The sequence below is a fragment of the Chionomys nivalis genome, chromosome 12 (genome assembly GCF_950005125.1).
Source record: "Chionomys nivalis chromosome 12, mChiNiv1.1, whole genome shotgun sequence".
NCBI classification, from domain to species: Eukaryota; Metazoa; Chordata; class Mammalia; order Rodentia; family Cricetidae; genus Chionomys; species Chionomys nivalis.
In genome coordinates this window covers 44,963,051-44,988,083 of record NC_080097.1, presented here as the reverse complement: position 1 = coordinate 44,988,083, position 25,033 = coordinate 44,963,051, and positions in this window count along the sequence as shown.

Here is a 25,033-nt window from a genome sequence, read left to right as displayed (position 1 = left end):
GAGCTTAGCACATTATAAATTCATGCACTGCATATGGCGAGTGGGGGTGAATCGGAGATGCTAGCAAGCCGCATTTCCTGCACAGGAGCATATTCTTTTCTCGCAGAGACGTGAACTATGCAAATAGGCAGCATAAAAATCAAAAGGAATTGCACTTATTTTAGAATTAATTTCTATGATCAAAAGGCTATCAAGATGTCTGATATCTTTCCTCATGATTGCAGCTTTCTTTGTGCTTGGTCTAGGAGGGATGCGCCAGGCCAGCCCAGAGACTGTATGAGAACAGACAAACGTTAGAAGAGCTTGCTTGGCAATCTCTTTCCAGATTAAAGAGTATGGGGTGCTCAAGTGTGGGAATAATAGAAACCATGTGTTTGTGTAGACAAGAATTTGGGAATGACGAAAATCCCCAGACCTAAGCTAATTCAAGAGTCAAGAAATAGTGATTTGTCATCTGTGGTTCAAGCTAATGAAACCGGGTAGGCAAGAGCTCCTGGGTGCATTGGATCCCGCGAGGTCCTGCTGAGAGTGCAGCTCCCGGCTCTCTCTACAGACCTGATTCTAGCTCTGAGGGAAGAAAAGCATACATACCGCCATAATGAGATTACTGGGGCAGCTCCCAAGTTGAGACAGCTGAGCCAAATCGATAGATGCATTTTTCCTTCCCTGAAATTGCTGAGCCCATTAGAAAGGCTAATATACTTCATGGTTAGACCCTGGGAACTCAGAGAGCCTGTGTCAAGCTCCCGCTAGCATTTTGCAAGTTAAAAATTTAAATTCCGGGATGACTTCAAACTACAACCGCACCATCAAAATGACAGTTTCCCTGGGATAAGCGTTCGCAGTTCTCATTGGAAAAGTGCCTTTCCCCCTCCAAATGTCCAAACTGCACATGGGTGCTCGACTGGTCTGCTTCAGAAGGCGGGGGTGGGGGGTGGGGGTGGGGGGGGACACGGGGACGGACATCACATGGTCTAGCAGAAAGGGCAGGGACCTATGAGTCACATAGATTGTAGGTTAGAATGAAGACCACATCGGCATTGCTATGTTGACTCTGTATGTTCAATTGCAGAGGAAAACAAATGAATTCTCCTTCCCTCCTGTGAATCATTACAAAGTAGGTGAAGACAAAACCTGGAAATTGTCTTAGTAAAACAATGACACAGGTATGTATTTAGTTCCAAATATGTTTTCTTCATCATTGTGTTAACAATGGAACAGAATTGCAAATATTTATTAAGGAGAGGACCAAATAATTAACTGTGATATGACAGCAAAACATAAATATATATTTAGCTAAATCATCATTTACAAAATATTTCATGTAATGGGAAGAGACTCACAATACAGCACTGATTAAAAGACAAGCTGGGAAGATGACTCAGCAGCTAACAACACTGACTCCTCTTGCAGAGGACCTAGATTTGATCCCAAGTACCTATATCAGGCAGCTCATAATCACCTGTAACTCTAGTTCTATGGCACCGAGGCTCTCTTCTGGCCTCTGTAGGCCCCCACACAAACATGGGACACATAAACTAACACATACACATAAATAGATAAATCTCTACCAGGCATCCTGGCAATGCCTACAGATAGTTCCAGTACTCAGGAGGCTGAGAAAGACATATATCAGTCAGTTTTAGGCTAGACTGAGCAACATAGTAAAGTGTTGTCTTTTTTAAAATTATGTAATGTGTACGGTTTCTGAGTTCTCAAACTATGCATGGTTTTATACATGTATCATTTATATATGTGGTATATATGTTTTTATTTCTTCAGTTCCAGAATGAAGTCCCTATATGGGCCATACACAACACATATGAACATAAAGCACACATATAGAAAAGGACATTCAGTAGGTTGTGGACAGTAACTGAAGTCTGTGCGGAGAAGAACATTGATTAAACCACGCCTGCACAACGGCAGCAGCATGGCTGTGGATCAGCTTTATTTCCCTTGTTTCATCCAGGCTCTATCTAATACTCACAGAAACATGGGGGCTCTTTCACAGAGAAGAAAACTAAATGAGATGTCATAGAATAGCTGAAGAGGCTGAATCATTCTTCAACAGAACAAAAGAATATTCTAGCACATGGATGGGCATCACCTCTCCTGATAGAGAAATCGCAGTCTGTTTCAGGGATAGCTTGAAGCACATATTATGAAATAAGTGTAAAAAGAGGAAAGAATGAGAAGACAGCCCTCTGGAACTGGGTCAGGTAACAGAGATGCATACGGAGTAAAATGGCCAGAGGATTTCGGAGGTGTCTGAAGGCTGTGCTGACAGCCAATGGTAGACCATGCTGGCACTGTTTTCGCAGAAGAACATTCCCTTTGTTTTTGCTGTTTCCACAAAGAGAAACAGGCCGCATACAGGGTCTGACATCAGGGAGACCAGGCATAAGTCATGACTTCTCTGTTTATTAGATACCTGACCTTTGTTGGCTTTAGTGTCTGAGATTTCATTCTTCATTGTTTGACAGTGCATAGCCATCATTAGAAGGCTCATAATACACTAGACTACTTCCTGTATTCCAGACTTAGCTAGAAGGGTCACCCTGGAGACTATGTGAGACATGTCAGTGATGTTATTAAGCAGAATGATAAAGAAGAGTGCACACACATTGGGGACTGATGATCAATATTCCACAGATGTAGAAATAGTAAATGCACATTTATTAACCATTGTCATCTGTGTCTATACAACGTTCTACGTTGTAAAACAAAGAGAATGAATAAGACATTTTTTTCTTTGTTCAAATAATCTCTGATATGTGGAGTAGCAGATGCAAGAGGAGATGCTGCATATATTCTTGCCAAGAAAAGTGACCAGAGGTTGGAGAGATGGTTCAGTAGTTACTTCCATAAAGGATTGATGTTTGGTTTCCTCCACCCACTGTGGTTGGGTGGGTTACACTATTTTATAATTCTAGCTCCAGGGGATCAGACACACCCACTCCTCCAATTTCATAACCCCTATCACTGCATGTGGGAGCACACACAAATACATACGCATATGCATGTATGCATGTTTACATGCGTGTGTGCACATACACACACACATACACACTAATAAAATAACAAATCTCCTAAGACAAAATGAACTTGGTGTGTTTGTTTTGCCCTCTTTCTGGATCTGTGTCAGGATGGCTGCCAGCTAGAAGTTAAAGTTAGTCTCCAGCCTTGTTTCCATGTAGGAAAAAAGCAGCAAGCATTTATTTAGCTCTGTTCAATAGTTCAATATAGGATTTAAATTCCCCATTTGGTACAGCTGGTTCTGGCAGGGAAGGACATAGTCATAACTGTCCACTGACAACCTAAACATGCTATTCTATTGTTTTGTTTCCTTTTAGAGACTCCATGAATAAAAAACAAACAGTTAAATAAAACCTGTATTTTTCCAAATGTAGAAAAAATAGTATATAAAGAAGTGATGTTTGAAGCTCCGGAAATGTATCTTGTCGTAGCATTGCTCTCTTACACCATTCCAGGAACATTTCCACTTACTTTAGTTTTTCATCAGTCTTGTGAGTCAGCAAAAGGCAGCAGCCTTAACTTAATTCTATTGCTAATAAAAAATGAAATATCCGAGGTCTTGTGTCCACCTTCAAAGTCACACAGGGTGGGATAACTGGTTCAGGATCCAGGTTACTTAACTCTCATTCTCAAACCACTCTACCCCCAATATACAGGATGATGCATATGACTTTTGCATTTGAAAACAGAACCATGGGAAAAGACCTCCAGTTTCCTACTGCTTGGGGGAGGTTGTGTGGAAAATCATTTGGTTTTGTTAAGTCTGTATTGCAGACTCTCCTTCACACATGGCTTCCCGCATTCCACCAATCTCTGGCTCATTCCTCTCCAGAGGCAGCAGGCAATGCAGAGAGTTTACACTCTCACATCTTGCTCACTACAGATTTGGTACCTGAAGCTCACAGGAGCCCTCGTTACTTTAAGGCACTGATGCCCTCTGACTGCACATGGCCCCCTGATGTTGTGGCTCCCTGGTGCTCATTAAAGTATTCCTTTTGCTTTTAGTGCACCTGAGTATGGCTGGTGACTAAGGCTGATGCCAGCTCTCGAAAGCGCAAGTGTGAAACCCACACTGCAAAGCTTTTGGCAGCTAATGGATAATGCCAAGGAAGCTTGGTACCGCTGATAGAACGCAGAGAATTTAGAATACGATTTCTTGCATCTTTTTCGCATGAGGGAAGATGTGGTTTCTGTAACAGCAGCTAATGAACCCACACAAGAAAAAGAGAGGATTATAAAATTGTCCACTGAACCACTTCAAAATTAGTTAAATAATCTCTTCCAAAGAAGGTCATTAATAAACCTAAGAACTTGAATATAATTTAAATGTGAATTTTTATTTTTTGATACTGTAAGGTATTGCTATATTAAGTATGAGATCACTGTCTACAGAAATTCATTGTATTCCACCCACATGAATATTCTTTATTAAAATAGTATACATTAAAATTTTAATTTGGAACCATCATGTACACATTTGCACACACTTAATAACAACTTAATAATAATAAGTATATAAATCTAAAAAGGCTAAGAGAAGAAAATAAGTATTTCTATTATATAACAAAAGGGAAATTCTTGGTAACTTTTGGATACATTGTCAGAGGACCTTTGTTTCTGCCAAGTCCTTTTTATGTATTTCTACCTTGCTAAATACCACATCCACATGTGTATTTTTTTTTTTTTTTTTTTTTTTTTTTTTTTTTTTTTTTTTTTTTTTTTTTGGTTTTTCGAGACAGGGTTTCTCTGTGGTTTTGGAGCCTGTCCTGGAACTAGCTCTTGTAGACCAGGCTGGTCTCGAACTCACAGAGATCCGCCTACCTCTGCCTCCCAAGTGCTGGGATTAAAGGCGTGCGCCACCACCGCCCGGCTCCACATGTGTATTTTATCAAACCAGGGCTTATATGTATCTACTGTATGTGCTATTCTCCTTTTGACGTAGGGTTATTTTTCTTCTTGAGTTGTGGTTGCTAGTGGCACAGGAAAGAGAGAGCTTTCCTTGATGTTCTTAATGCAGAGTACTAACCAGGACTGAGAAGAAAGAATAGTTGTTTTGACCCATTGTTCTCTTTACTGCAATGTAAATTTTGGGTAGTAATCCATATACAAGTAATATATATATACACACACATATATACATACATATATATGTGTGTATATGTGTATACACACACACACATATATATATAGAGAGAGAACTTGTGCTTATGAGTTCATATACTGTTTCACAAAGTACCACATAGAGTTGGACAGGCACACATAGAAATGTGTGTGTGTGTGGTGTGTGCTCAGGTATGGGTATATATTTATTTTCAAATGCCTGGATTTTCTTGTTCCTGTTCTCTCTCCCTCTCTCTCTCTCTCTCTCTCTCTCTCTCTCTCTCTCTCCCTCCCTCCCTCTCTTTCTGTCTTTCTTCTCTCTCTGTATAGCTTCGTTTTTAATGTATGAATTGTTTCCCTATAATATCTTCCTTTACATCACGATACTGCTAATTACACATTGTTTTCTCTTCTCTAAGGGAACTTGCTTTTAACACTCCCTATTCAGTCACTATTACTCTGTAATTGGGCCACACAAATCAAGAGTTGAGTTTTGCCATGATGAATTAAGTAGTTTTCTTTGGCTATAGTGATTGCAAATATAAACCATGGAATCAGGAAATCTCAAGGGGGAAGTCTGGGCCCTGCTACTTAAAACTGGGTATATAATTTGGATGTAGTTTCCCTCCTGTTACCCAATGCTATAGATTCATGTGCTGGAAGCTTGATCCTGAGTGGTGAAACTGTTAAGGGATACTACTTTTGTATGATTTGGTTAGTCACAGGGGCAGTGCCATTGGAAAAGGTTAATGCTATTCTAATGGAATTGATTTGATCTCTCGGGTTAAAAAGACAGAGTCTGGCCGGGCGGTGGTGGGGCACGCCTTTAATCCCAGCACTTGGGAGGCAGAGGCAGGCGGATCTCTGTGAGTTCGAGACCAGCTTGGTCTACAAGAGCTAGTTCCAGGACAGGCTCCAAAAAACACCACAGAGAAACCCTGTCTCGAAAAACAAAAACAAAAACAAAAACAAAAACAAAAACAAAACAAAAAAAAAACCAAAACAAACAAACAAACAAAAAGACAGAGTCTGGGGTTTTCTGCTGCATTAATATGATCTATACATGATTTCCACAGCAAAACTCTCACCAGAGCCAAGCCGTTGCAGGCAGTGCCACATTCTTGAATCTTGCCAATTGTGAACCGATACAGCTCTTTCTTTACCATAAATCCACTCTGGTCGGTGATAGCCACACAAATGGAATAAGATAACATATGATCAGACTTTTCCCCTCTCTGTGCATCATTGAAATGGAAACACTGGCCTTGTGGGGTTTATATAAAGATTTTAGGAATTTAGTAGGTTGAACCCTTATCATAAACCAAATAATATATTAACACACATACCTCTTACTTTCTGGTGGTAAGAATACTTAAAACCCACTCTCTCTACATTCACAGCTCATTGGTCTTAACCACAGTCACCAAGTGTGATGGCTAATCTTGATTGTCAAGTCTATGGGACTTAGAATCTCTGTGGAAACTCCCCATAACTGAAAATTACTATCTTTTGGTCAACATTTCCTCAACAAACACCACTAGCATATTCCTGGAAAACACCATTTTACTCTATGCTTCTAGGAGTTGACTTTATTTTGATTTGACATTACAATATAAATGAGCTCACATGACTTTGTCTTTTGTACCTGATTTATTTATTTATGCATTTATACACATGTGTATGTATCCATTTCCCAGATACCTCCTTGGCTCATGTTAGTCTTTCCTGTAATAACACATATTTTATGCAGATAGTTATCAGGCCAGAATGTAACAGTGTTTCATATATTTAATGAGTGACTCAAGCCAGGTCATTCTGATTTATAGATGAGAATGGCCAAAACCAAGAATTTTATGAACTAGTTGTTAAAGATTACTTAAAGTTGTTAAAGATACTGTTCAAAATTAAATTATTCATGCTTAAATTTTTAAAGAGTCTTTAGAAATACTAATAACTTATAACCCTATATTTCTGAAGTTATAAATCATGTACTAACAAGGCTACAATGAATATGATGTTGTGTGTGTCTCTTGCCTACTGTACACCCAAAAGACACCATGAAGAAATCTTAAAAATGATGTAGTATTGTTTATGTCTTGGAGAGAAGAAACTATGACCATGAATTGTTTTACTGATTGTTTAGTCTCAAGAAATGATGGATAGAGTGTTAGCAACTCAGAAAATATTAACCTTAGACATTACACCTCATTCCCTAAAATTTAAGGAAGAATTCTTTTAGTGTGCTGAAGTTATTTACTTTAGCATGACGTTTGTTCATGCCATTGGCCAGTGAATGGAAGTCTGACAAATTTCTTCAATTTCACTGTCCCCTCGTTCATATAATGAGACCCATCAGCCATTAGATGTGCTGCAAGTACCCTTGTTTGTTGACTGCAAATGCAAATATAGGGGTCAGGAAAAGTGAAGAAAGCATCCTGATGTCAATAATGGCAACAAGAAATATTGTTTCAATAATTATGCTACTCACAGCTATGACAGATGCATTTGTCTTTAAAACATTTGCATGTATACAGCCATACTTTTTTAGAAACTTATAAATCTTCATGGATATAGCATGGCTTATGGTAGAAACTCAGCAAATACAAGTTGATGATAAGATGTTTTTCATTTTTTAAAGATTTAAGTTTTTTTTTTGTGTGTGTGTGACACTGAGGCAAAGGGAAAGTGTGTCTTGCACATGTGAGTGCAGGAGCCTGTAGAATCCAGAAGAAGGAGTTGGGTCCCCTGTACCTGGAGCTATAGGTAGTTCTGAATCTCCTTATGTGGGAGCAGGGAACTGAGCTCAGATGCATAAGAACCCTGTGTGGTCTTAACTGCTGAGCTGCCTCTCAAGCCCCAACGAAACAGTGTTGACTCGGGCTTCTTCACGTTCCCTGCCTTACACAGAACCTTCCTCTATCAAGAGTGTTGAGATGTGGTAGCGATCACGAGGAGAATTCAAAGGGGAGGAGAGGACTGAACAGCAGACCTCTGCCGCAGGAGCCTGCAATGTTGAGGAGCTGAATTTGGAGGGGCAGAGAGAGATAGGAGATGCTCTTGTATTTTCATTGTTCACATCGATCTTTGCTTTATGAAAAGGGACTTGGTTAAAGTGGCCTCGAGTAGTGTCTAGTCTAACTGTAGCTTGATCTGTCCTCTTGACCAACAGAATTCCACCTTGACTCTGGCATTAGGCTGTATGTTCACTTAGTTTTTCTGCCTGATTTTTTCCTTACACCCACATCTGAATCACCATTGTTCTCTGGTGTATGGGAAGTACGCTCCTTGTAAGCACTCTCCTTGAGTTTGTTGGAAAGTGTTGTTTCAAAGGAAAATATCTGCTCTCAGCCTTTCCCCACCTCTGGGCTTTACCCCATGTGGTGTGTAAAATATTCATCTGCTACCATTGTGGGCCATTGTGTGAGGTTCTCGGGGTATTCATCATCTCAAACCAAATCAATAATATGTGTTCCACAGAGAATACAAAGGCGTGTTTTCATCACCTTCTAGCTCCATTATATTCAGTTTCTTTACATGAACTGTGTCTAAATAGATGATTTTAATTTCTTTTTCTCTGATGAAGAAAAAAGCAATGACTGAGTCCAACCCCAGCTTTCTCTTCCTCTCTGTTCATTGTAGAAATCACTTCATTTATTTATAGAATCTGAGTATATAAGCTGAAAGAGAGAGAATTATTTATTGACAGCTTGCCTTAATGCCAGGTATTGTGAGCAGACCGTTCTAATAAATTCTTAACATAGCTCTGTGAGCATATAACTATGTCTCTTGACAAAAGAGGAAAATGAAAGCCGGAAAGATTGCAGATTGTAGGCCACGCTGAAGGTGGACACAGCCTTCTTACTCCAGGGATTGTTTTTCTACTACAGTGTAGTTAGATTTTGTTGATCTTTAAAACTTCATAAACCAAGTTGTAAATATGGTAATATAATCATCCTTTCCACTATTTTCACTCCAAGAAAACTGCAAAATGAAGAAGGAAAAAACAAAAAAAAGCTCTGCAGAGAATCAAAAGACAGATCGAAATTATCCCGCTGGCTCTTTAAAGACTCACGGTAATGGCTAAGTCATGTAAAACTATGTGCTGGTGCTTCTTTTGAAAGCCAGGCAATATGAGCTACAAGATTCTTAAATTTAATTGACATCACTCAAGTTTCCTTTAATGAGTTTTCTTAGAGTCCTGCATTTCTCTTAAGGAAGTGTGCATACGCTTCCTTTATGCATAAAAGTGGATATAAGTAGTAGTAAGCAGGCACCCCCAGTCCCAGACTAATATAGGGATTGATGAATGCTTGTTCTCTTGAGCTAAAAGACTGATTAGATTTTGCCAAAATTATATTAGAAGGATATTTTATCATTTGTGTTGTGCACTGATTGATAACGAGAATCTGTTATCACCAGCAAATGGTACTCTTTCCTATACTGAAATAGAAACACAGGAAGGAATTGTGGTTTTCAGTATGGGAGGTCAAATGGGCAGTTAGCCTGGAAATGAGGCTATGTCTCCTGATGTTTATCGCCATGGTTACCACATATCTTAAGATGGATGGAATGGAGAGCCAAGAAACCTTTTGCAGAGGAGCAGCTGGGATGCTCTGACAAGGGCATGACCCCAGGCTAGAGAGAAAGCCTAGAATGAGGCATCAGTCTAATCAGGGATTGCTTCCTAGGCTGCAGAGTCAAATGTCTCCTAGAATTCTGCAAGAATCGATTCATCAAAGGAAGAGAGACAGGCTTTTGTGTGTGAGATCAGTAACCAGAGATTCTATGTCAATGAGACATGCTCTGTAAATTATTTCCTTGTCTGCCATAGGGTTTATATGAATAGTAATTGAATCATGAAGTTCAGCCATGACTCTGGTATTAATCTCCTCTAGAATATCTCTGGAAGGATGCTCACTCAGAAATACCAGCATAAACCTTAAGTTATTACCCATTCAATTTGTAGCTAATTGTATGACCTTTTAATTCTGTGCCTGGCACTTGTAAGGTGCTTTGTCACTATCTTATTTTGTTTTCATAAGAACCTCGTGTGTATGCGTGTGTGTGTGTAATTATTTTTCATATGAGAAAATCAAACCAAAGTCCAAGCTCCCAGAGGTAGTAAATGAGCAAACAAACCAATGATGATCGTAACCCAGATCCATCAGACGCCGTAAGTTTACAAGTGAACACAGAATTGAACTTGCTTTTTCACAAACCACTGAACAAAGTCTGACTTTTCCTGTGGTTGTCCTTCTGCTCCATCCTCTTCCTGCTGTTTTAACAGTCACTCTTTAACCACACACTTTTACCAACCCTCACATGAGTTATTTGCAAATATTTCTCATCTAGTAATCTTTGCAAATCCATGCAACAGGAATCAGGAGTTATTTGCAAACACTTCTCATCTAGCAATCTCTGCAAATTCATGCAATAGGAATCGGGTCAATTACTCCTTTTCTTTAAGATCCTTCAATCTAAGGTGACTTTGTAGACAATAACACAACTAAGTCCAGCTCAGCCTGGCATACTGACTCTTCCCAGTTTAGCTGCATTATTTCTATGTTCCCTTGTTCAATAGTTACAGCCATTTTTCCCGAGAAAAGGCAAAAAGAATCCTGTGACCATGATTTCAACCATGTGAGCTTCTTGCCTTTTCTTAAGCTGTGTGCACCTCTTTTATCCATTTTCACATCTGTGCTTCACAAATTGAGTTGGAAACAATGCCAGAATACTGTAGCTCTTAGGGATAAAGCTGGAGAGGATATATTCTGTTGTGCAATATGGGGGGGGGGGGAAACATTGAGTTTTTTCTTTATTGTTATTATTTGTCCAGTTGTTTAAAATTTAAGGAGATCTTTTTGAGTGACTGCAACATATGCTTCACAACTCCTGCTGATGTCCAGTGTAAGCTCTGGAGCATGTTCATTGTAGAGTGAGCAACCATAGCTGTAAACATAGATGGGTGACTGAGGCAACACGCCTGCGAGCACAGGTTGGAAGATACACAAAGTGAGTTTTCTTTAAGTGCATCAGTATTGGGACTGAGCAGATCTGTTCAGGAACAAACAGCTAAATGTACTGAAAAGGAGTGGGTCTCATCTATACTTTATATCCTGAAAACTGGGTATTTGGAGACATTAGAGCATTCTACTGCCATCGTATAAAAGAGGATCAATGGGAAACAGTGTGAACTTTCACTATAGGATTTCAAAAATAAATTTATTATGTCATTCTTTTTGTCTCTGAGAATCAGAGGGATGATTTTTACAAAGAGAAGTGTAGATAAGACCAATGGGCCAGAGACATTAAGACTGATTTTCCAAGACGTACTGACTATAGCATAGCACAGTCAATACAGAAGTATGTAGGACTGGGCTCTGCTATGTATGTGCATTTAATAGAGGTATATAGCAATAAATACCTGAGTTATGTTACTATTTGTGGCCTGAAATTATCATATGATTTTTTACATTATATTCATTATAAGTTAAAGTATTCTCTGTTGATCTTTGAGTGTTAGTAGGTAATAATAAAAATATGATCCTAACTTGGACCTCCTGAAGAATCTAACCCCTGATGGTAACAGACAAGCGAGTGGATGCCTCCTTTTACTCCATTACATGTCTTGCTTTATTTTTAATACATATGTATTAGTTTGCAAGGTATACCATAACAAAGTGCACTAAGGGAGTAGCTTCAACAGCAGGAAGTTTCTGTCATGAAGTCTAGAGCCCGGAAGTCTGATGCCAAGGTCTCAGTCTCTAGACTCCTTCTGAAGTCTGCAGGGAGAGAGATGACTCCGCTAGGGATGGACTCCAGATCTATCACCTTGGTTAAAGATGCGTATTACTTTTCCAAAACACCATGAAAAATGTGGTTTAGGAAGAAAAGGGTTTACTGCAGCTACAGTTATAGTCCGGCATGAAGGGAAGTCAAGGCAGACTCTCTAGGCAGAAACCTGGAAGCAAGAACTGAAGCAGAAGCCGTGGAGCTACACTGTTTGATAGTTTTATCCTCTTAACTGGTCCAGTCTGCTTTCTTACATTATCCAGGACCACCTACACAAAGGTGATACCACACACAGTGAGCAGGGCCCTCCCACAGCAACATAAATTTAAAAATTGCCCCGCTGGCCTGTCCACAGAAACATGTGGCGGGGCATTTTCTCAGTTGAGGATTTTTTTTTCATAAATCGCTCTAGCTTATGTCAAGTTGATATACAACTCTCCGGCACTTTTATACACTCCCTACGTGACTTCATGCTGTCACCCCACCACACATGTTTGCAATGTGCTTCATCAAAACAAACCACTGTATCACACTGAATTAATAAAAAGCAAAACAAATTATAGGTTAACCCTAATATATATAGAAAAAACCTTAAACTCAAAATGAGTTGTGGATATGAGCTAAGATGGAACTAAAATAAGTTTCCTTCAATTAATACCTAAAACCAAAGTTACTAATCAGACAAATTCATATAATGAGCATAATGTACACAAATGACCAGAAAATTCCTCTTGGATTTGCCTTTAAATTTTGATAGTCATTCTTCCTTCTATTTAAACCTGTAGGGTAGCCTTTCTTGTTGATATAAAGCAGAAATTAGAACCAGAATCTGCGTTTTTGTTAAATTTAGAAGATACTAAATTCTATTTACAGGTGGTATTTGTTATATAAAGAATCTGTAGATATAACTGAATTCATAAGTGATCATTAATTTTGTTTATTGTAGGGTAAAATAAACTCATTTAAATCTTTTTACACATAAAAGCAAAGGCATTTATTCTTAACAGGCATGATTCATAACAGTTTCAAAAGTATGAACTTTTTACAAGCATATCAAAAAAAATAAACCAACAACCAGTAAGCAACCTCTATGCTGGAAACTAAAATATTATTAAATTCTATCTGAAAGTCCGAAAGTTGATATGCAACCCCATTTGCATAGATTGGAATATTGTAAATACTTCTATGACCTCAAACTGATCCATGAAACAGATGCCATCTAAGTTAAAAAATCTCAGCAGTGTGAGTGACAAGTTCAATATAAAATTTATATGAATATTCAGTGGATAGGGGTAGCCAAGGCAATTTTAAAAAATAGCATTCTGGGCAAAATTATATATAAAGATAAGTCAAGTGAGGCAGTGTGACTCTGGCACAAATAGGGACATGACCAGTGGAACAGAACAGGGGGCCTGGGTCACGCACATGACGTGGGTGGTTTGTATATAAAGTAGCAGCTTTATACACAGGACCCACCACCCTGTTGTTTTCAGAAAAATACAAAAGGTTTTAACACACCTCCTGATCATATTTAGACAAAATTTGCTTCCTTCTCCAGGCATTCCAGGCTTCATGAGTTATGTCTGTCTATCCATGACTCACAGCCTTTGAGCAGTATTAAAATGTTGGTATCTCTTTGTCTGTGTGTTAGCCTGGATTTATTATAATCAGTCCATTTTCTGTAGCTGATAATAATGATGATGATACAGTCCACAGTGACAAGTATTTTAATAGCAAACTGTAGATTAATAAATACTCAGACAACATTTAAAGATATGTTAATATGTTTAATCTGGATGAGTAAATCTATTCCCCATATTCATTATGCAGATAATTTTCTTCCACTAATGGCTTATAAAGAATAATATAATCTACAAGATCATATCCAACAAGAATCAGTAATTGTTATGTTAATGTTTGTCCAAATGAAGTAAAGTCGGTATCTCATAAAAGATGATACCAGTATATTATTTTTTTCATTCCTTTTGGTATCCCATGTACATTTTTAAAGAACTTCTATCTCAGTGATTTTAGTTCTAAGAAAATCCATTCTTCTGTTTGTTTTTTGAATAAGGGCACAACTAAATACGTTTCATTTACATATTTATTTTGCTAAATATATCAGATAAAATCTTTGAAAACCCCCTAAAGCCTATACATTTGTATGTGACATAAAGCTTTGGCATACCTGGGGTAGGGTTGGCAGAGGAATTGTGTTTATTATGTGTGAATAGGCCTAATGGGGTTTTTGTTAATATTTCGAGATAAGATTTCAACCTTGGTACATTTTAAACCAGTAGAATTCTTCCCATTAGAATTCTTCAGTAGGATCTCACACACTGTGAATTAAAATTTATAAGAAAATAATTATTTTAAACTTACAATAGGTATTTGCTGAATTTTTCAGACTTAAATATTTATAAATCCTAAGAACTCATGCACCCATTCCAAAACATTGTATGCATGACTTTCAATCTATAAAAATAATTCTGTTTGTTCACCAGATAAAAATTGAAGTGCTTGATTCCGATGAGAATGGGTGAGTTCTAAAGAATAGACACATACACAGTACGAAATGTGGATTCTTTTAACATTTTTCTGAGGTTGTTCCAAGACAACTCTACCCTTTAAAATTTTTTTATTGTTTCTTTGTTTCTTCCCCTCCTTACCATATCCAGTTGCCTGCTTGGTTGCTGGCATGACAGAACACATCTCTGAGGCCAGAATAGCAGGCCTAGCCCATTATAATTCATTACACTTGATTTTCCCAACACTAAGCTATTTCTTTCAGGAGTTTTTTTCAAGACTTTCTTCCAGGACCAGCCCCATGCATATGTAGAGGATATAGGTGTTTCTAATACAAGAGATAATTTATTATTCATAATGATGATGTCGATAGTAGAGCGGACAACACTGCACACAGTACAGGCTCTCCTTTGCATGAATCAACTCATTTAATCTCTATAGCCACAGGAGGGTGAGGCATGCCATTATAATTCTGTTGACCCAGAAGAAAGCTGAAGCACAGTTATAAAATTATACCCATGTTCATGTAGCGACTATGAACAAACACAGTGAGGTTTGGATTCGAGCTTCTTGGCTTCAAGTCAAAACTTGCAATTGCTAGCTATTATATGCTGTTGCCTCTAGTCACTTGAGACATAGGTACCAAGACTAACTCTTCACTAAGTCTTAGAGCCAACAAAATAATCACAACGGTCAATGCTATGTGGGCCAAAGGGTATGGATGCAACAGACTAAAGACCACAGAGGCTTCATGGATGTGAAGTATCTGAACAGAGAGTCAATAGTCACTAGGAAAATGTAAGAGATTTTGGAACATAGCTTGGGGGTAGGGAAGAGTCAGCTGTGATAGATGAACTGTGTGGGCAACAAGAACCAATATGAGCCGGAGAGATGGTTCAGAGGTTCAAAATGCTAGCTGCTCCTCCAGAGGACTTGGGTTCAATTTTCAGCACCAATATGGTAGCTCACAACTGTCTGTGACTCCAATTCTAGGGAATCCAACACCCTCCTTTGGCCTCCACAGGCACCAGCTATGCACACGCCCATGCTGAAGGCTCCATGTCAGTAGGGGAAGATAGTTCACCATCTATTGAATCTGCCCCTCATCTGGTTTACAGGAGTGGTTAAGGAAGACTGGCATCAAATGACCGTCCTGAGGTCAAAGGATTCTCTTTTATTAAACAAGAAAAATCTACTAGTTTCACATTCCTGTGGGTTTTAAAGTTCGTATTTATTAATTCATAATTCATTAATTCACATAGAACCTTTGTTCTCTACTCCTAGGCCAAAAATTCACTTGTTTGGAACCAATCAGTTTCTAGGAACCTCAGAATAAAACAGAAAATATTCAAAATACAGAAAATAAAATGGAATATTCAGTAGGAAACTTGGACATCTGATCAGTCAGAACTAAAGGGAATCTTCTTCACATAATTCATCTTGTTTATATGAGGGACCAATGAACTCATAAAGGGGCAATGAGGAAAAAGGTGAACCAGAAAGCAGGGAAAAACAGAAGTCTCTGCAGGTGTCAGTGGGCCTTCAGATCAAACAGTTCCGAATTTTCCATTATATAAGCCAATAATCATTTCAAAGACGCCATATCCACTTTACTTTGGATTTCTTTATCTGCATGTAGAAGTTTCAATCTTCAGAATACTGATACTGAAATACTATCTTCTAAAATATGATAACTTTAGGTCAGTATTTTGGTCACTATGTACTAATCATCCCTACATCATATTGGCTTTAAACATTGTATTTTGCATTCTCATTCTGGGTTAGAATGACTCTGCACTCCCGCCCTCATCCTGAGGGTGGGAAGAAGGCGAAAGCCTATCTGGCAAATGTCTTATTCTGGTGTAGAAAGTAAGGGGATGATGGGGAGGCAGAAACAATGGGTACCATTTAGAACTATTGGAACATGAACATTATACTGATTTTGCTATGTTATTGGCAAATAATTCCCCCATAAGACCACTATTTTTGCCAAAATGGAGGGAGGGATAATTCCACAGAGAAGTATTTGAAAGAGTGGGACCCACTTTACCTTGCCAGTCAAATTATATGCATAATATTCACATCATCTACCAGAATTTGTGTAATATTCAGACTTTGAGTAAGGAGAAACATCACACTGCAACCCTGGGCATCCCTCTCTGATGTCCCTAAGTACAGCAGTTTAGCTAGAATCAAAGCCTCAAAGCCGACTCCATATTGAGAACACTGTGTGCAAGTGAATGATGGGTCCTGGATCTCGGGTGCCTGTGTCATGCTTGTTCCGTCACAGGGATTCTCACCCACTGCGGGGATTGCACAGAATACAATAATACCTTGCTTATCCGGCATGCTGTGTGTCTCTCTGTGAGCTCTGCTGACGACAACTTTGCCCACAGAGAGCATGCTGACAGTCACTCTACCCCTGACCACCCGAGTCTTCTGTACTCTGAACTTTCACTTGCAGGCCTCACCAGTCTCTCTGCTACATCTGAACCACATTTGCAATACGTCTGGTCAAATTCCCTCACAGTCGCTCTACTTCATTAAACTAGATCTCCAGTTCAGATGATTCCCACCAATGTGAGAGTTATCCTTAGGGATTCTTGAGCCCTGCAGTGCTGGTAGATCTCATTTGGTACCCTTTCAGTCCCTCAGAGTCTCCAGAAAATGAGGGTGTTGAGTTCTTAGTTACCTTCCACACAAAGTTCTCTCACCCACGACTGTTTTGTGACCTTGTGCCTGAAGGCAAGGTGCGCTCAGTGGGGCTGAAAGGAACCGTCTTTGTGGAGTAAGTCACTGAAGAACTGCATATCACAGAATTAGAATGCATTTCATAAGGGATTAGAGGGATGATGACTCATCAGTTAAGAACACTGGCTGCTCTTCCAGGGGTCAGAGTTCAATTCCCAGCACCCACATGGTGGCTCACAATCATCTTATTAAAAGCCCTCTTCTGGCCTGCAGGTCAGGCAGACAAAGCATTCAGACATTAAAACCAAAGCAAAACAACCTACAAATAAATAGAATTAAAAAAGAAAGCACCTCATAGGTTGCTTTTTAAAAGAAATCTTGTCCAAGGTAACTTTCTTCCAACTATAAAGGGAAGTGTCTGGCAGTTAACTACAGTTCTGTTCAGTAGCTTTTGTCTATCTGACTCCACTGTCCGAGTGGAAATCTGCGAAGGAAAAGTCTGGAACAAGTAAGATGATTCTTTAACCAAATATTATCAACTTCACTATGGGTTGAATTCTATTCCCCATATTCACGTGTCTAAATCCTAACTCCCGGCATATAGGCTCACTTGGAAATGGAGCCATTATAAGTGTATGATTTAAGATGATGTCATATTGGAGTAGAAGAGACCCTAGCACAAAATGATGAGTATCCTTGTAAGTGGATAACTATGACACAGGCGTGCACACAGCAAGGACATCATGAATCCAGCCATCTTCAAACCAAGAAGAGATATTTGAAATGAACTTTTTTCTCAGATCCCTGCTGTCCTAAACTGTGATAAAATGCATTTGTGAAATATGAGCTAGTAAGTGTGTGGTATTTTGTTTTCAGAGAAAACAGGTTCAGATACCTGATACACAGTGCTTACGGGACGTCTTGAGTTCCTAGTGGGTATAGAGCCCAGATTTCAATAGTTCTGAAGCTTCATTACATCCACACAAATACCTGAAGGCAACACTATGGGATTATATAATGTTCACATCCTGAATTGCCTCACCTAATTCAAAGTGCCCCCGATCCTTCATTATAACATGAAGTCATTTATTTTGAGAACAACAAGAAAAAAAATAATGTTCACATATAAAAGAAACAAATAGAAAAAGAACCTAAGATGCCTCTCTGGCTCTAGAGTTGAAGAAGTTTGGGGGTTTTGTGATCAGTCCCAAGATACAGGCTCCAAGAGAAGAGCTGTGGTCTCAAAGACAAGCCTCTGGCCTTTGAATGCCCCTGTTCACAGTATAGGTCAATGCAAACCCTTCCCTGACTCTTCAGAACCAACTCAGTTCTAGGCATCCTCACTGGGGTTTCTATTTTAACGTTCGCTTTGCTCACATGAACAGACAGTTTGCTGAATTCCTTTGGATTTGCCCTAATTTTAAAAGCAAAGTGGGTGGAAGAGATTGTCTTCCAAAAGAAGCACTGTCAAGGTTCATGAATGTTAAGTTTGTCTTAATAACCAGAACTCCATTTGCCTGGAAGTGTGAACATTGAAAGCACGAGATGGCATGCTTTTATACTTCTCTAACTGAACTCGTGTTCTCGTTTACTACAGGAAATGGAACAGCACTCCTCCGGGACTGTTTTCTATTGGACAGTTACCTGGCTTTTGCTGTTTAGAATTCGTTGGGTTATTGCCAAGTCACTCCTGAACTTTAAATAAATCTAGAACTAGATATAACAGACACTTTCTTTATAACTGTTTTCATAGCCAGGCCCGGAAGTCGCTGTCCTAGATGTCATCTATACACACTATTCTGCTTTCTGCATTTAAAAACATGTTAGGAGAAAACAAATTTGGTTTAAAATACCGTTTCATTGGAAACCTACTATACAATTCCATGTAGATACCACTTGTGAAATAGTGTAAATTTGGGGAATGTAGTAGTGGTTTTTAGAGTGAGGGGCCTGGGGAAGAAAGAAATGGGACTCTCAGAGTCTAGCCCGCAGAGTCTTCAAGGAGGATGTAGTCAAGGGTCTTAATGTCAGCGGTTGTTAGAGAGGTACAGGTGCGATACTACAAAGACACACATTGTCCTTGGCTCCCTTCTGCCTCTTACAGTAACTTCCTCATGTATATTTTATTGTCAAAATGTAGATGTTATTCAGAAGACAGCCTCTAAAGGAATCTAAGAGATTTTAGCAATTTATTATTATTATTACTATTTTACCTTCCGTCCTTGCAATACAAACCTGAATACAGAAAAGGATGGGAACTGGAGGTCAGCTCCACTAACAACAGCTTTCTCCCGAGCTGACTCGCCCTCAGAACAGCACTCCACTTATTCGCAAGCTCTGACTGTGGCTCCTCGTTATCTACCAGCCATTGTTCGCTGCGCACACTGCAGCTCACCTGGGATTTCTTCGCTTTTATTGCACATGGTTTTAATTTCTTATTGATATACACCAAGGATTTAAAAAAATAAAATTGCCTCTATGCTATTCTATTTATTCTTTTCCTTACTTCAAGCCCCAGTGTTATTTTGGCATGTGCCTTCATGGCCACCAGATGACATCAAGGATCGGGTCTCTTCTCATTAATAATAACAACGGAAAAACAAGACTAAACTAAAAGGGAGGTTCATGGGCAATTTTATTAGAGTTAAGAAAAGATTGGCTTACATGAACAGGGCAGGGGGCGGGACAGGGGGTGTGTCAAGATCATGCTGGGGAAACCCCACAGAGACAGCTGACCCTAGCTCTTGGGATCTCACCGACTCTGGACTGGCAGCTGGGGAGCCTGCATGGGACTGAACTAAACCCTCTTGAATGTGGGTGACAGTTGTGTGGCTTGGTCTGTTAGTGGGGCTCCTGGCAGTGGGAACAGGATGTGTTCCTGATACTTGAGCTGACTCTTTGGAGCCCATTCCCTAAGGCGGGATGCCTTCTTTGGTCCTACCTCAACTTGATGTGTCAGGTTTTGTTGACTCCTCATAGGACCCTTACCCTTTGTGGTGGATGGGGGATAGGATGGAGGGAGGTAGGTGAGCAGGAGGAGGGAAGGAAGGGAGAACTGTGGTTGGTATGTAAAATAAATAAAAAAATTTAAAAATTTTTTAATTTAGTTTTTTTGTTTTGTTTTGTTTTTTTTTTTTTAAAAAAAACTGTAAATCTTGCAGCTGCCTAAAGAAGGAAAAAGAAGAAAAGGAAAAATAAACAGCCATGCTGTTTGAGTTCAGATGGGCATGGATATCAGTTCCATGGTGACAGGCAGTCACATGACCACAGGAAATCATATGACAGGAAAAGAGGCTTTCAATAGTAAGAAAGCCCAAAGTTAGAGAAGCAGAAGAGCAGGAAAAGTTAAGCTTTTCTGAGAAATTCATAAAAGTCAGTAGACTTAAGAAGCATCTTGGCTATGTTTCTATAAACAATTGTGCCAGGAGGTGGGAATCATGGGAAAGAAAAGAGCGGTGTCTTATTAAAGGGACCACTATCCTGCCTCTCTCTCTAGCATGGCTTCAGGTGAACCTGCCTTTATAGGGATGGTCTCACCTTTCTGAAGGTGGTCATTGACCAGGTGTTTAACCAGCCCAGTTGGGATGTTAGCTCTCTCCACCTTAGCCCGAGATTTCATCTCCTTGACCGGAGAGTAGTTTTCCCTTAAGGGACAGGCGTTTACTGCTGCAGTGTCAGCGTTTGGTCACGTTCTTCTGTGCTTTTCACTGTGTCTTCAGTAATCAGGCTTCACCTCCTACCATTGTTATTAGACTGCATTAGAGTCACATTTGATCTCTTCTACTCCCAGAATAAATCGTGTTCCATCTGAATTTCTCCTTTGAGCCTCCTCCATACTGTCACTTGCTTCCTGGACATTTTTAATTGCTGAAAATTAGCACAAATGCTAGGCTTCTACCTCCTGCCTGTGAGTCCATTCCACGAGCATCTTTGTGACAGTTTTAATTTTCAGCTTGACACAAGCCAGAATCCACCTGGTAAGAGGGTCTCAGTACAGGAATTGTCTGTATCAGGGTGGCCTGTGGGTTTGTTTTGTAGGGAATTGTTTTGATAGCCTTAATTGATATGGGAAGACCCATCCCAATGTGGGTGGAACCATTCTCTGATCTTGGGGGTCCTGGACTGTCTCAGAGAGCAGCTGAGTACTAGCAAGCAAATGGATGTATCATTCCTCATCTTGACTGCCAAGGTGGCCTGCCTCTGTGACTTCCCCACAGTGAGGGGATGGAAGTTGGAACTGGGAACTAAAATCAACCCTTTTCCCCAGAAGTTGCTTGTTGCTGAGGTATTTTATCACAGTAACAGACATTAAACTAGAGTATCTTTGAAGTTTTATATTAATACATTATTTGTTAATTTTATATCTACCATCCCTTTATTGTACCCTTGACTTGCATTCCTACACGGGTTCAACTTAAAACTTTATATTCAAGCCTTTAGCTTCAATATTGCTTCATAACTAGTTGAGGTGCCCTACATGCACACGAAATCTTATTTTCTATAGCATTTTTGTCCCTAAACCATCCATCATTTTCCTATTAATATCTTCACATTTTCATCTCATGCTTATTTACTTGCGAACTTGAGACTACTCACTTGAAATATTTAAAACTCACCAACTGATTTTTCTCATTCTCTCTCACTCATTTAATAAAACCCAGAATGAGTATGAAAAATCAGTAGATGGGAATGTTTAATATCCCTCTCCATATTCAACAGCATCTTATTCTCTTGCTTGTACCATTCTTGAACTCCAGTCTCCTTCTCCTTCGCTTTCCCAAGCCATGAACTCATCCCTACTTCTGGCCTTATGTATTTTGAATCTCTCTCTCTCTCTCTCTCTCTCTCTCTCTCTCTCTCTCTCTCTCTCTCTCTCTCTCTCTCCAGGAACTTCTGTATAATCTGTATAATTTCATTTATCCACTAGGAAAAGAGATAAGGAATAAATGAAATAAATGGACACATTGCCTTTCACCCGTCTTTTCTTGTAAACATTGTTTCTTCTCTTCTTTGTAAATTCAAGACTTTTAAACTTTTATTTTAAAATTGTACTTGGTATTTCAAGTTGTACTAGGCAAACAGCTTTCTCAGGAATAGCGCTTCTCAGAGAATCTCTGAATGGTGTGGTTGAAGAGGTTGACTTCTGGATTTCCAAGTGTGTTCTGCCAATTTCTGTAGACACCATGATGCTAATTATTGTCTAACGACACTAGAACCCACAGACACTTTTTGCACATGCACTGTCCTTATAGCCTGGGCCCTCAAAATTAGTTATGGCCTCAGCAGGAAGTCAAGTAGAGCCTTATTCTGCCCGACCCTTGGTCTATTATACTTCCTCAAAAGTAAGTCTGCACCAAGAAGATCTCATCAAGGATTGGTAGCAGTCTTCACTGAAAGATTCATTTCTTCATCACATTTTATGTTAGAAGCCTTAGCTATAACACAGTGGTTCTCAACCTTCCCAATACTGCAACCATTAAATACATTCCTCATGTTGTGGTGACCCCAACCATAAAAATTTCTTACAGTTTTTGTTATTTCATAACTATAATTTTGCTATTGTTATGACTTGTAATGCAAATATTTAATATGCAAGATATTTGATATCTGACCCCCCCCCAAGGGATCACAACCCACGGACTGAGATCTGCTGCTGAAACGTTTTGTCGATACATGCCCTTTCTATTAGTGAAACACATATTTTTTAAAGAGAGAGCTAACAAGTCAATATTTAAAGATAGTAATATGAAAAGAGTGATAAGGGTGATCTTCTCTTCAAATCTTTGAAATAGCTTCCTAAATAACATCAAATTGGTAAAAATGAATGAAGAGGAAGTGACTCTTTTTCTGTTTGTTGTTATGTTGTGTTTTGATGTGGGATATTCTTCTGTATATGTGTTGCTTTTATTGGTTGATGAATAAAGTTATTTTGGACAATGGCTTAGCCAATGGCTTAGCAGAGTAAAGCCAGGCAGGAAATCCAAGCAGAGAGAGAAAGAGAGAAAGTGAGAGAAGGCAGAGCTAAGGAGATGCCATGTAGCTGCCAAAGGAGAAAGATGCCAGAATATTACTGGTAAGCCACAGCTTTGTGACGATACAATAGATTAATAGAAATGGGTTTATTTAAGATGTAAGAGCTAGCTTGGAATACTCCTGAGCCATTGGCCAAGCAATGTTGTAATTAACATAGTTTCTGTGTAATTATTTGGGGCCAGACAGCTGGGAAATGAAAGCGCAATCCTTGCTGACAGTGTTTTAACTTCAATATGCCTTCATAATTTTGAGATTTTTGAGACAACAATTTTATAAGGAGATATCTATTTCTCAAAACAAATCTCCCAACTGAATCAAACCAAACATCCAGTATAACTACTAGTCAAAGCTTTCTTACAGGCAATTGCTCAGTTTATTTTAAGGAACCACCAGGTCAGTCTCACCTAGTTAGCTTGATTAAACATGCTTCCCCTCCATGCAGTCTTACAACACTGAATACTTTCAGCTTTTCATTGTGCAAGGATTGCCTGTATGTTCTTAATGTCTTGCAAAACCACTCATTGCCCAGTTAGACCCATCTCTGTCATGTGCTATTCTGTACTTAACCCAATCACTATATGGTAGTAAGTTTAAATTATTGTTGATTAAGATTATTTTTAAAATATGTTGCCTTCCATTAGGCATGCTATTTTTCAAATATTTCCATTTATAGAATTATGAATTACTTATTTTGGCTCACAGCTTCTGGGGCAGGGGAGGGTAGCCTAGGCGTGGCCATTTATTTCCAGGAGCTTGGGCAGAATGTTATGGCAGTGGAAGCATATAGAGAAGAGTTTTTCCACTTCACGGCTGTCAAGAAGCAGAGTAGAGCAGCTAATACCACTAACAAGGAGCAGAGTAAACAGAATACAGGAAGGGGCTAAAAACAATGACAGGTTTCTAAGTACAGAACCCCTAGTGACTTCCTTCTTCCAGTCAAACGCAATTGTACCACCTCGAAGTAACCTATTGAAACTTTTTATCCACTAATGGCTACAGACTTCATGCACCATCACTCTCTGGAAACAATCTGATAGCTCCTCAGAGATGTGTTTTAATAACCTCCTAGGTATCGCTTAATTAATACAATTAGGATTAACCATCACGATAAGATAGTGTTCCTTCAAGAAGATGCACAATCCACATGCCACAATGCAGGTGAGGTGTTCTGGCTTCAGTGTCTGCACTTAACTAAATTCCTGGTGATCCTAACATATAGCAAAATCAATAAACTGCCAACATATAAATGCAATCAAATCTGCATTTAAAAGACCAGGTTCAGGAGCCACACTTTCTAATATACTTCTGCTGTGATTTTGAGAAAGTAGTTAATTTCTTTTAGTTTTAATTTCTTCATCAGGAAAGTGGGCAGTGTGACAATGATCACAAAGGCTGGTGGAGATCAAAATGATACACAGAATGGGAAGTGCTCCATAAACCGCGGACTTCAGGGGCATTTGGTAGCTGCCATGACCCTTGATTCCTCTCCTGGAATTCTCTGGAAATGCTATTCAGCTTGAACAATTTGCATGCTGGCTGTTTAGGTGCTTTATTATGATTGCACCGCTTTCAAAGTAAAGCAGACCCATAAATCCAAATTATCTTCATGGGTTGTTCATCTAATGTGATGAGTCATGTTTCTGCTTTTGTTCAAAACGGTTGCATGGAAAATCATAGGATCCCTGGTTTGCAAAATACCTGTTATATACAAATGAATGCAACACGCATAGAGCAAGGGTCGTCTCCGGTTTCCTGATGCTGATGAGGACCACACCGTGAGCAGTTGCACAGGTGTTTTCAGATTCCAGAAGCTTCAACAGGTGCAATATGCACACTAGAACCAGCTCTTCCA